We start from the raw sequence: 13,024 nt of genomic DNA on the forward strand, positions 1-13,024 counted from the left end.
TAAAGTTGAATTAATCTATACAAAAGTTTCAGAACATTCCTGTGAAATATTTTTACAGAAAAGATTATATATAAATTGATCCTCCTTCAGTGCAAAGATGACAATTAGTAACATTGATGCTTTATGATTAGTTAGCATGATTTAATTCTGTAAAAGTGTTCCTCTTCCATAAGAGATGAGGAAATAATTTTCCAAAGGCAAAACTACAATTTGTGGCCATTCTGACGGTAAAGCGTAGAAAGTAGTATATGCTATCTACATACTGTTTCTCTTGTACTTCACAGAAAGTAATTTGTAAGAATGTGTTTTAAGTAGGTCAGTTAGGACTGAGATGAGGAATTTATTCACTCAGAGGATGATAAATCTTAGGAATTCTCTGCCCCAGAGGGTTGTGGAGGCTCAGTCATTGAATATGTTCGAGACAGAGATCGATGGATTTCTAGATATTAAAAACATCAAAGGATATGGGGATAGTGTGGGAAAATGGCATTGAGATAGAGGATCAGCCATAATCTAGTAGAATGGCAGAGCAGGCTCAAGGGGCCAAATGGTTTACTCCTGCTGTTATTTCCTATGTTCCTATAATTTGTTAAAATTTGCTGTGGAAGTGAGCCAACAATTCTCAGAACGTTACCTCGCACTCTCACATGGCTCAGGGGGATTGAGTACAAGAGCAGTTGCCATGCAGCTAAAGTATAAAATCAGGCAAAAACCCCTCATTGAGATGGCACAGTGGGAGTGAGACCATTAACAGAAGTCCCACTGAAAGTGATTCAGTCCTAATCAGATCATATCCAATCAGCCTTCAGTCAATCTAGTCTGACTAACTAGGGGGTAACTATGTTTTAAATCACTCTATTGTTTTCAAGTTTGCACTTTTGGCAATAAAGCTGTTGAATTTGTGGTGAAATTGTGTCAGCTGTGATTCTCAACCCCTTGGACATTGCAGAGTTATTAATAGGAAAATGGGGGAAAAAAAACATATTTAATTGGCTTTTAATTACTTTTTGTCCTTATTCTGACAGCAGAACATGCACAAAATTATAGAGGATGCTTTATGGAAAACAGTGAAATGCTGATTATATTCCTGTAAGGAGAACAATACATAGCTTATCTGGTGGCTCAGGAGGGATCCAGTGACTAGGTGAATCAGTATTATGTTAACTGAGATGATTTCAGCTGAATTAGTGTTAGTTGTTTACAAATGGCTCCAATGGCGTAGGTTAGGCCAGAGAAAATTAGTCAGGGTTTCCATTATTGCCAACCAAAAGGAGAAGTGCAAACATGTGGAATTACCTGTGATGCCCCTTGCAGTCAAAAAGCCTACCAACACTCATTATTGGAACTTACAAATGACTAACAGTTACTCATGTGAGATACCGGGTCATGACCAGAACTCATGAAACTTTAACACAGTCAGTGATTTCAGAAGTGAGGAGGGAAAATAATCATAAGATAAATAAATAAGATCCCCTTATCGCAAATTCTGAAGTCCATTATAAAATCATTCTCCTAAGTATTTAGTACTGCATTTTATAATTCACTACAAATAATTTAATACCTATTGTTATGGACAGGGATGTGAGAGAAATACAATCTCCTGATCCCTTTCCTTACTGTCTATAATCAGTGTGTTTTTTGAAAAGGAAGATGTATGTGTTTCTTAACCCCTGAGCATATGGTCAATTTGAGTAACCAGTAGTAAACTTTCATGGGTTTCAATAAAGAGGGTTATTAATTCACACATTCACCCAAAAATCTAATACTACATCACTCACCACTCACGCACACACATATAAGCAAGGAAAATACAGTTAAGAGGAGAGTGTACTTTTACAAGTTACAAACAAAGGAATAGTCCATAAGTCACATGAATTGGTTAATTTCAATGCAGGCCTAGTGGAAAAGGGATTATTTTCCACTCTTCAAATGTAGCTAGGTGAATTCAGTAACCAAAGTCATGTATCAAAGTTGTTGCACGATTCCCTCAAAGAAGTGGATTTTCACCAGGTCACAAAGTTAGTTGCTTGTCATCCTATTATTAAGAGGTTAGTTTTCTGTACTGGTGGACTTGAAAAGGAACAGACGTGGAGACCTTATGATGTTGCAGTCTCCAGTTTTAATGCATAAATATTGTTGCTTTTGCTGCTGGAGCCCTGGTGCTTGGAGTAAGTAAGATTGGTTTTCTGAAGAACGTTTCATTCAGGTGACCACATGATCAATGCTTGTACTGTTCACTCATAATGATTTGAAGTTTGATCCCATTGTGACACACTGGGGGATGGATAGTGAACATTCACGTCCACTTATGATTTAACTGGTTTCTCTTTGTTACATATTGAGCTTGGAGACAGTGCGTCTGGGAGTCCATTGATTTGGTGTTTTGGGTAAGTTCATAAACAATAGGAAGCGTGAATTCCACAAATGGTTTTTGCCTTGGTATGTCCATTCAAGGGAGGCACTCCATACATGGTCATTCAGTTAGGAACCTTACGGAGAATTGAAACACTTCTGAGTCTGTGCAGAAATTATAAAAGTCACCAGACTCTCGGCTGCCCTTGTTGTAGCTTTTTAATGTCCATTTTTGAAAGAAAAGCCAGTTCCAGAAAATTTGATACTGAATACAGTCCATATTTAAAGTTATGGTTAGGATAGGCCTTTACTGGACATGACATTATTCAATTTTCATTATTTATGGAGATGCGATAGTTAAGGCACTGGACTAGCAAACCAAATGTTGGACAATTCAAATCCCACTGGATAAAGTGGCCATAAAAGTTGTCAGATTGTAGTAATCTTGTGTTCTGCGATGGTTTAGTCCTTTAAATAATACAATTCTTTGGATTATGCAAACACTAAATCATATCCCCTTGAAAAGAACATGACAAATTAAATACAGGCAAAGAAGCACATCTGGTTTATCCTAGTTCATTGATCCAGTGTCCCCACTACAAAATCAGTTGTTTCCTAAGTTATTCCAGGGTTTTTGTCTGGACTATTCTATCTACGTAATGCTGAAGAAATTCCTGGTATCAGTCCTAAATTTTCCTTTAACTAATTGGAACTTGTGTCAGTTTGCCCTTCTCTGACAATTTAATTTAAAGTAATTTTCTGGCTTAAATATTTCCCATACTTTTCATTATCTTGTATATCTCTAAGATCATCAAGCAGCTGACTTTCCAAAACCAAGGATGTAATTTTACGTCAGTGAGATTTTATGGTCCCGTCAAAGTCAATGGAGTTAAGAATGGTTCGCCACATTTTACAGCCCTGTCCCTGCCGCGACGGGGCTGTAAAATTCCGGCCCAAGTTTCTTCAGTCTTTTTCCATAACTCAGATCTCAACCACTAAGGAAGAGCTACATGGTTCTTCTCTCCAATTCATCGAATATTTGTGTAAGATTTTGGGTTCAGGAGCCACAGATGCCTAAGATAGGCAGCCGAGTGTTCTAAAGTAATATTAAGGTTGTTTATTGAATTCAGTATGAAGCAACAGTTTAGATATGATGCATTAGCTAAATGGACAGGAAATGTATTCAACCTGTGACAGTTGAAAGCGGCTCACTTATCCCAGAGGATGAACAGACAGAGTGTGTTGATCTCGGTAACATGTGATGGAAGCATTCTGCTCTCTCACCGAAGTTTTAGGGGACTCTTCCCCCGGTCTTCCTCCATCTTCCCTAGTTCACCTTCCATCTGAAGAAGGTGGCTGCCTGATGAGGATAGCCATCTGACGTGGACTGCCACCTGTCTCTGAGCACTCATGGTTACAAAGAACAAAGAACAAAGAAAAGTACAGCACAGGAACAGGCCCTTCGGCCCTCCAAGCCTGCGCCGATCATATTGCCCGTCAACTAAAACATTTTGCACTTCCAGGGTCCGTATCCCTCTATTCCCATCCTATTCATGTATTTGTCAAGCTGCCTCTTAAACACCACTATTGTACCTGCTTCCACCACCTCCTCTGGCAGCAAATTCCAGACACTCACTACCCTCTGTGTAAAAAACTTGCCCTGCACATATCTATAGTTTTCTCCTCTCACCTTAAATCTATGTCCCCTAGTAATTGACTCTTCCACCCTGGGAAAAGGCTTCTGACTATCTACTCTGTCCATGCTACTCATAATTTTGTAAACTTCTATCAAGCCGCCCCTCAATCTCCGTCGCTCGAGTGAGAACAATCCAAGTTTCTCCAACCTCTCCTCATAGCTAATAACCTCCAGACCAGGCAGCATCCTGGTAAACCTCCTCTGCACCCTCTCCAATGCCTCCATATCCTTCTGGTAATGAGGCGACCAGAATTGCACGCAATATTCCAAGTGTGGCCTAATCAAGGTTCTATACAGCTGCAGCATGACTTGGGATGGCTTTTATACTCAATACCCCTGCCAATGAAGGCAAGCATGCCATATGCCTTCCTGACTACCTTATCCACCTGCGTTGCCGCTTTCAGTGACCTGTGGACCTGTACACCCAGATCCCTCTGCCCTTCGATGTACTTAAGGGTTCTGCTATTTACTGTATAATTCCTGCCTGTATTAGACCTTCCAAAACGCATTACCTCGCATTTGTCCGGATTAAACTCCATTTGCCATTTCTCCGCCCAAGTCTCAAACTTTACTTTACAATATACTTTATTTTTGGGGGTTGATTACCCAATGTTAATCACTTGTTTGAATCTTTCTAGCCAATGAATGCAAGACAGATAACCAAGATGTCAGGATGGTCACCACCACCATCACTTAGCTCGAGGTTACCTTCGAGTTTACCTCATGCTGAGGGTCATTTGCTAGCCCTTACCAAGCACACAAAGCGCCAGAAAACTCCTTGCTAACAGTTCTGGATTGTGTACATCTTGTTTTGTCTCAGCCCCTGGATGCTAAGAATATTTTTTCTGAAGAGAGACAGAAATAGAAAGCATACAACCTTCTGCTAAGGGTTTACAATACAATGCCTACTAATTCTATAATATTCTTAAAGACACCATTCCTTACATTTGATTGGCTCCCTTATGTCTCAACTGAACCAAGACATATTCCTCAAGTTGTTGGCTGACCAGACTTTCTAGCTTTCTGTTTTGGCTAAGATGTTCAAAATTCTATTAAGTTTGTTGAGTACTGCTTTTCAGTCAGATTTCTGTCCTTGCTAAGCACTGAAATGGCCCTAACCAACATCAAAAATGACACCCTCTTTGGTAGCCATGATTATGCATTATCCATCCTCATCTTCCGCAACCTTATTTCAGCTTTCAACATTGTTGACCGCACCTTTCTGATCAAACCTGTCTCCCTTGCTGTCCAATGGGATTGTTCTTGCCTATTCTTGCACTAGGCACTCTTGCCTATTCAATTATAACCAGAACACTTTCTGCAGTGGCTTTTCTTCTTACCCTGAAACCTTTACCTCTGAAATACTCCAGGGCAGGATTTTTAGGTCAGCATGCAGGCATGATTGGCAGGCCCAGGAGCAACCGTGGAGCAGACCACTGCCCGCGATTGACCCCCGACCGCGATTTCACGCTGGCTGGCCAATTAATGGGGTGGAAGCGGGAGGAGAGCGAGCGCTGAAGTCAGCATGGGTGAGCGCTCACAGAAAGCCCCCTGAAGGCAGAGAGCTGCCTCAGGGAGCTGAAGACTTCAAAAGTTTTAAATAAAGAATGTAAAATCAAAACAAAAATGTTCCAAACATCACAGTCACCTGAACATAGACATTATAAAAATTCTGTCCGTAGATTTTTATTTTTAAAAATTTAACAACGGAAACCTCATTCCGCCCTTGGATCAGGTTTCCTGAAAAATCTAAAGGCCACCTGGCCAATTTGTCTGCCCGCCAACCTTAGCATAGGATGGGCAATGAAAAATCTCTGTTAATGGGCTTAATTGACCTCTTGATTGTTGGCGGGCGTGCTTCCAAGTTTAGTGCGCGCCCAACGTCATCACGCACTATTTTACACTTGAGCGGGTCAGATGCGCATCCATACGCAAAGCTAAAAATTCTGCCCCGAGTATCTAAACTTGGCCTTTCATTTTTCCTCATCTAAAATCTCCCCTTTGCAGCATCATCCATAAATATGGAATCAGCTTCCACACGCATGTATTGATGATACCCATCTCTACCTCTTCATTACCTCTTGCAAAGCATTGTCTTTGTGTTGTTGGACTGCTTGTCCAAAACCTAGCCTTAGATGCACTGCAATTTTCTCCAGTTAAAGCATATTGAAGATCAAAACCATCAGCTTCAGCCTGAACCACAAACTTTGTACACTTGCCACTGATTCCATCCCACTTCCAAAGTTTCCTCTAAAGCTGAACCAGACAGTACTCAATGTCAGTACCTATTTAACCCTGGGATAAGCTTCTGATACCGCATACTCTCTATCACAAAAAAGTTTACTTCTAACTCCATAAGAAGCTCTGCCTCTCACAGTTCTTTTGCCACTGAAAGAAACCCTTAGCTTATACTTCTGTCACCCAGGACTGGGCTATTCCTATGCCATCTAGTTTGGTCTCCATTCTCCACTCTTCTTTCCTAGTTTAAATGGCTTTTCATATATCTAAGTATTTATTTTACCAGCACATAATCTCCCTTCCTGTTAAGATGCTACCCACCTTTGCAGAATAGCTCCCATCTAAACTTCTTTTACAGTACTCCAGATATTTTCTTTCCTATATGATTGGTTCCCATGTGGAGCCCAATAACTTACAACCTTTCCTTCCATTATCTTTTACAGTCTTTCCAAAATGTCACTCACTCTATCAGCTGGAAAGCAACAAAAGCTTCTAGAACCCTTGGCCTGGGCTGCAAATGAAAGAAAGAAATATTTGTACATAGTGCCTTTCATGACTTCAGGATCCCCTAAAGTGCTTTACAGTCAATAACTGTACTTATGTAACATACCATTAGAATATAAGACATATGGCAGCCAAAAAATGTACACAGCAAGCATCACAAACAAGAATTTGATAATGACCAGACAATCTGTTTTAGGATTGTTTGCTGAGGGATAAATCTTGGTAAGGACACAGGGATAATTTTTCGAATGGGATCTTTGATATCCGCTTGAGATGACAGATGGGGCCTTGGCTTAACGTCGCAACTGAAAGGTAGCACCTCCAACAACACAGCACTCCTTCAGTGCTAAACTAGAGTATCAATGTGGTTCTTGTACTCTAGTTTTTGGAATGGGACTTGAACTCATGATGTCCTGACTCAAGAGGCAAGAATGCTATCACTAAGCTAGAACTAAACACTATTCCACTTATCAATACCCTAAGCTCTGAAATTCCTTCCCTAAGCCTCTCCATCTCTTTTTCCTCCTTGAAAACACTCTTTAAAACATAACTCTTCTCGTGCCACCTCTTCTAATAACTCCTTATGTGGCCCAATGCTAAAGTTTGTCTGATTATTGTTCTGAGATGTCTTCTGTCTTGGACTCTAGTCATGGGACTTGGTTCTTAGACAGACTGTAGACATACCCTAGTATCTGCTTAACACTTGTTTATTAGTATTACTTCTATACAGGTTACGGAGTAGTCATATAGCTTGTGTTGCAATATGCCTTTAAGGGATATCAACATGACCTCACAAGAAAGGAAATGTGTCATGTGATCCAGACTTAGTTTCACTTTTATTTTGAGTACAGCACACACACAGCTGTAATGTCTTCAAACTTTATACACATGTATAACTGTTCTCATGTGCCTTGTCTTAATAAATGAGCCCACAAATGAGTCTTGTGTCTTGTACAGTAAATAAGCCCAAGGTATTATATCATAATAATGACACAACAGCTCTTAGGCAAGGTGTTCCTACCTCTCCCTCTCTCTCTCGATGTCAGTAGTACATCATCATCTACATCATACATTAGCATATCCCATCTGTTATGCTTTTATACTACACCTTCCCCCTAGTATGCTATCCCACTTTTTGACAACAACATGAAATGATGTCTTTAACTATTCACATTACATTTCTGAAACTCCCTTTTTACAACTGCAGACTCTAGCATTGGAGGCATTGATGATTGAGATTGGGTGGCGACAGTCAAAAGGTGGCCAATGGAGGGAGGGAGGGAGGTGGCAGCCCTGCGAAGTTTGGTGGGGGACAGAGGAAGGAAGCTGGACTATAGAAGGAATGTCAACGCTGAAAGGCATTGTGATGATTGTGGTGCGATCAAGGGTTATATAGAGAAGGTCAATGTTCAAGTCCTGAGAGTTGAGGGTGACTGAGGGAAGTTCAAGGATAATAGAGGGATGGTTGAGATGGTAGATGGCATGCCCATCATATGGAATGTTTTCCTTTATTGGACGAGGTATAGAATACAAAAGCAGGGTTGTAATGATGGAACTATATAAAACGCTGGTTAGGCCACAGCTGGAATTTTGTGTACAGTTCTGGTTGTCACATTACAGGAAGGAAATAATTGCTCTGGAGAGAGTACAGAGAAGATTTACAAGAATGTTGCCACAGCTTGAAAATTGCAGCTATGAGGAGAGATTAGATAGGCTAGGGTTGTTTTCCTTAGAACTGAGGAGGCTGAGGGTTGATCTGATTGAGGTTTACAAAATGAGGGGCCTAGATAGAGTAGGCAGGGATGACCTGTTTCCCCTAGCGGAGAGGTCAATTACCAGGGGACACAGATTTAAGGTGTTCGGTAGAAGGATTAGAGGGTCATGATGAAAAACCTTACCTAGAGTTTGGAAATCGCTGCCTGATTTGGTGGTGGAGACAGAAACGCTCAACTCATTTAAAAGGTACCTGGATTTGCACCTAAGGTGCTGTAACCTGCAAGGCTATGAACCAGGTGTTGGAAGATGGGGTTAGAATGGACAGCTAGTTTTTTATTTTTTCTTTTTCGGCAGGGCATACACGATGGGCTGAATGGCCTTTTTCTGTGCAGTAAATTTTTTATGGTTCTTTGTTTTACGGTGGAGGGTAATGGGGGGATGATCTAGTGTGCTGGGGGGAAGCTCAAGGGTCCATAATGCTGGTCAAGTGTGATTAAGCATGGGTTAAAGGTTACCTAAGGCAGGGCAAAGGTGATGGACTGAGGGTCAAGCGTGATGCAGGGAAGCCCAAAGTTGATTGAAGAAGGGTTTATGGTGGTGGCTTCCAGTTCCCGGGTCACTGTGCGAATGTTCACGGACAGGGCTGGGCCAACAAGAAGACTTCTCTGCAGTGATCCTCGAGGATGGAATTGAACATGGTGGGGTGGTTGCAGACTAGGGTGTGGCTGATGCTAAATGTAGAGCTCCCCATTGGTCAAAAGTACTCAGGACAGGATGGGGGGGTTCCTCAGAGACTGTGCTGACCAGATCTTTGCCTGACTTTTGTTCACAGTTCACCTCAGGCAGACAAGATGGGTCAAGAGCACTCAGAGCTTCTGCAAGCTCTGGTGCAGCTAGGTGCCGAGGAACTGGCGGAGGGGTGGCCCAGGGCTAGTCACAGCAATGGCCAGAACACAAACAAAGGTGCACCATCAGAGGGTCAGGCAGCTCAGGATGCTGGCAACCAGGGGTCAGTACGATGTCGAGTATTGGCAAACAATCAAATATACAGCAGGCAGTGCAACTATCTGCAAATGTCAGAGGCGGCTGAGGATATCACTAGTTTCTGTCACTCACTTATGTCAGCTCCTTGAGGAAGACCTACACCCTTGTGGATTGTGAGGCAATCCAATGCTATTAGTTTCAAAAGCCAGCACAGCATTGAATTCCTACACCTGCACGTCTTCTGGGGCACCACAGGTGTCATGTGTGGCATCTCATAGCCAGTCACTCATAGGTGCATCAGGGAGGTCACCAATGCCCTGTTCACAGGAGCCAATGAATTTGTGTGATTCACCACAGTCCCTGAGAGTCAGACAGCCAGGGCTGTGTGTTTTGCTGCCATCACTGCATTTCCATAATTAAGGGGCAATTGTACATGTGGCACAGAGAGCTCTCTGGGAGCAGCCAGCAGCATTCAAAAACCGAAAGGACTTTCACTCTCTCAAAGTTTGTAACCAGTTTGTGATCACTACAAACAAATCCTTCACAATGGTGCTCACTTCCCAGGGAAATCTCATGATCCCTACATCCTCACTGACGCTCACGTGCCACAACTGTTTGCTTCTCCTCAGCAACTGCAGGGGTGGCTCCTGGGTGATATCCTCAGAAGGCCTGGCTCATGACACAAATGCAGAACCCACAAATCCCAGCAGAGGAGAGGTACATTATCCCATATTCCTCAGCAAGGGCAGCAATAGAACAGACCATCGGTCTGCTGAAAATAAGATTTTTGGACCTGCTTGGACCGCTCGGGTGGAGCTTTGCAGTAAACCCCACTCAGAGTCTCCAGGATCATTCTGGTCTGCTGCACCCTAAATAATCTTGCACAGCAAAGGGGGTGAGAAATTTGCAGACGGGGAGATGGATGCCTCCTCAGACGTGGAAGAAGGGGAAAAAACTGATGTTTGTGAGGGACTGGATGGTGTGGCTGCAGCTGCAGATACCAGGGAGATGGACTGATAAGAACATAAGAACATAAGAACTAGGAGCAGGAGTAGGCAATTCAGCCCCTCGAGCCTGCCCCGCCATTCAATACAATCATGGTCTCATTTCAGCCTCAACTCCAATTTCCCGCCCTCTCCCCATAACCTTTCAAGCCGTTACTAATTAAAAATCTGTCTATCTCCTCCTTAAATTTATTCAGCGTCCCGGCATCCACTGCACTCTGAGGTAGTGAATTCCACAGATTCACGACCCTTTGAGAAAAGTAATTCCTCCTCATCTCTGATTTAAATCTACCACCCCTTAGCATAAAACTATGGCCTCGCATTCTAGAGTGCCCCACAAGGGGAAACATCTACTGCACGTCTACTTTGTCTATCCCCTTTTGCATCTTAAATACCTCAATTAGATCTCCTCTCATCCTTCTAAACTATAGCGAGTATAGGCCTAAACTACTCAATCTCTCCCCATAAGACAAGCCCCGCATCTCTGGAATTAATCTAGTGAACCTCCTCTGAACCGCCTCCAGTGCAACTACATCCTTCCTCAAGTAAAGGGACCAAAACTGTGCACAGTACTCCAGGTGCGGTCTCACCAATGCCTTTGACAGTAGCAACAACATTTCCCTATTTTTATACTCTATTCCTTTAGCAATAAATGTCAAAATTCCATTTGCCTTCCTTATTACCTGCTGTACCTGCATACTAGCTTTCAGCGATTCATGCATGTGGACACCCAGATCCCTCCTCACGAAGCATTCTGAAGTTTCTCTCCATTTAAATAATAAGTTGCCTTTTTATTCTTCCGACCAAAATGGATAACCTCACACTTATCCACGTTAAACTCCATCTGCCAAATTTTGGCCCATTCACCTAACCTGTCCATATCCATTTGTAAATTTCTTTTTTCTTCATTGCAACTTACTTTCCCACCTATTTTGGTGTCATCTGCAAATTTAGCTATAGTACCTTCTATCCCTGAATCCAAGTCATTAATATAGATTGTAAATAGTTGGGGCCCAAGGACCGAACCCTGTGGCCTCCCACTAGTTACAACTTGCCATCCAGAAAAATACCCATTTATCCCGACCAACTGCTTTCTGTTGTTAGCCAATACTCTATCCAAGCTAATATATTACCCCTAACTCCATGTGATCTTATCTTGTGTATTAACCTTTTGTGCGGCACCTTATCAAAGGCCTTCTGGAAGTCCGGATATACTACATCTACAGGATCCCCATTATCCACTTTGCTTGTCACATCGTCAAAAAACTCTAGCAAATTAGCCAAACACGATTTACTCTTCATAAAACCATGCTGACTCTGATGGATTGCGCTTTGATTTTCCAAATGCCCCATTACTACTTCCTTAATAATAGATTCCAACAATTTCCCAACTACAGATGCTAAACTAACTGGTCTATAGTTTCCTACTTTCTGCCTCCCCGTTTTTTTGATTAAGGGCATTATATTAGCATTTTTCCAATCCACTGGAACCTTTCCAGAATCCAAGGAATTTTGGAATATTATAGCCAATGCATCCATTGTGTCAGACAGGCCCTTGACACCTTCATTACAACCAGATTCCAGCCAGAATGAGGCCCCTGCAAGATCACTCATTCCAGGCCATTCCACATTCCCGCGACCTCTGGCACCAAGAAGGAAAAATGCTGCAGGCCCCTGCCATGAGGAAGCCCAAATGCATATTATCGTGGAAGCCACGTATGCTTGTGATTTGGAAAGAACTCACACATGTCCCAGTGATACATGCTCCAAATACTGGCAATGGCTTGCTAAGAACTCTATTGTGTTTACCTGCAAAATACGAATCCTTCAGCTATGGATGCTGCTGAAACAACTGTTTCTGATGGATGATAAGTGGGTAAACACTATCTGCTGCCTTGCCAGCTAGGTTCCAAACCCCCGACCTTACAGCGGTAATTTACATCAGTCACAAACCATTTTGAAAAGGGGTGGCATGTACAAGTCGGACCTCAGTTCACTGGTAACTTCGAGGTGAGTGGAACATACATAGTCTACTTGCCATAGCGCTGCACAGGTCTTGTTGCGATGAATGCCACACTGCTGGGGCTGTTGGGTTGGTCTGCTCCTGCTCTTTGCCTATATTGTCCCAAGGAACACCACTGTGCTGTGGTACTCATGCAGGCCTCCACATTCAGAAACACTTCAACTGGGGGTGGGCTGTGAGGTGAGGGTGGGGTTGATGAACATTAGGGGGTCAATGGGAAGGGAAGGCTGTGGAATGTCAATGAGGGGGAAGGACCAACATGAGGGGGGTCTTTCTGACACTCCTAATGAGCCAAAGGGCATCCTCTCACAGGAGACAGATGGGAACACCACCACCTGGAACATACCCCCTCAAGCCACTCATCATCCTGACTTGGATCACCATTCCTTCACTGTCATTGGTAAAAATCCTGGAACTCCCTCCCTAACAGCACTGTGGGTGTACCTACACCATAGGGACTGCAACGGTTTAAGAAGACAGCCAAGCACCACCTTCTCAAGGGCAATA

This window comes from Cetorhinus maximus, chromosome 5, assembly GCF_964194155.1.
Source record: "Cetorhinus maximus chromosome 5, sCetMax3.hap1.1, whole genome shotgun sequence".
Taxonomy (NCBI): domain Eukaryota; kingdom Metazoa; phylum Chordata; class Chondrichthyes; order Lamniformes; family Cetorhinidae; genus Cetorhinus; species Cetorhinus maximus.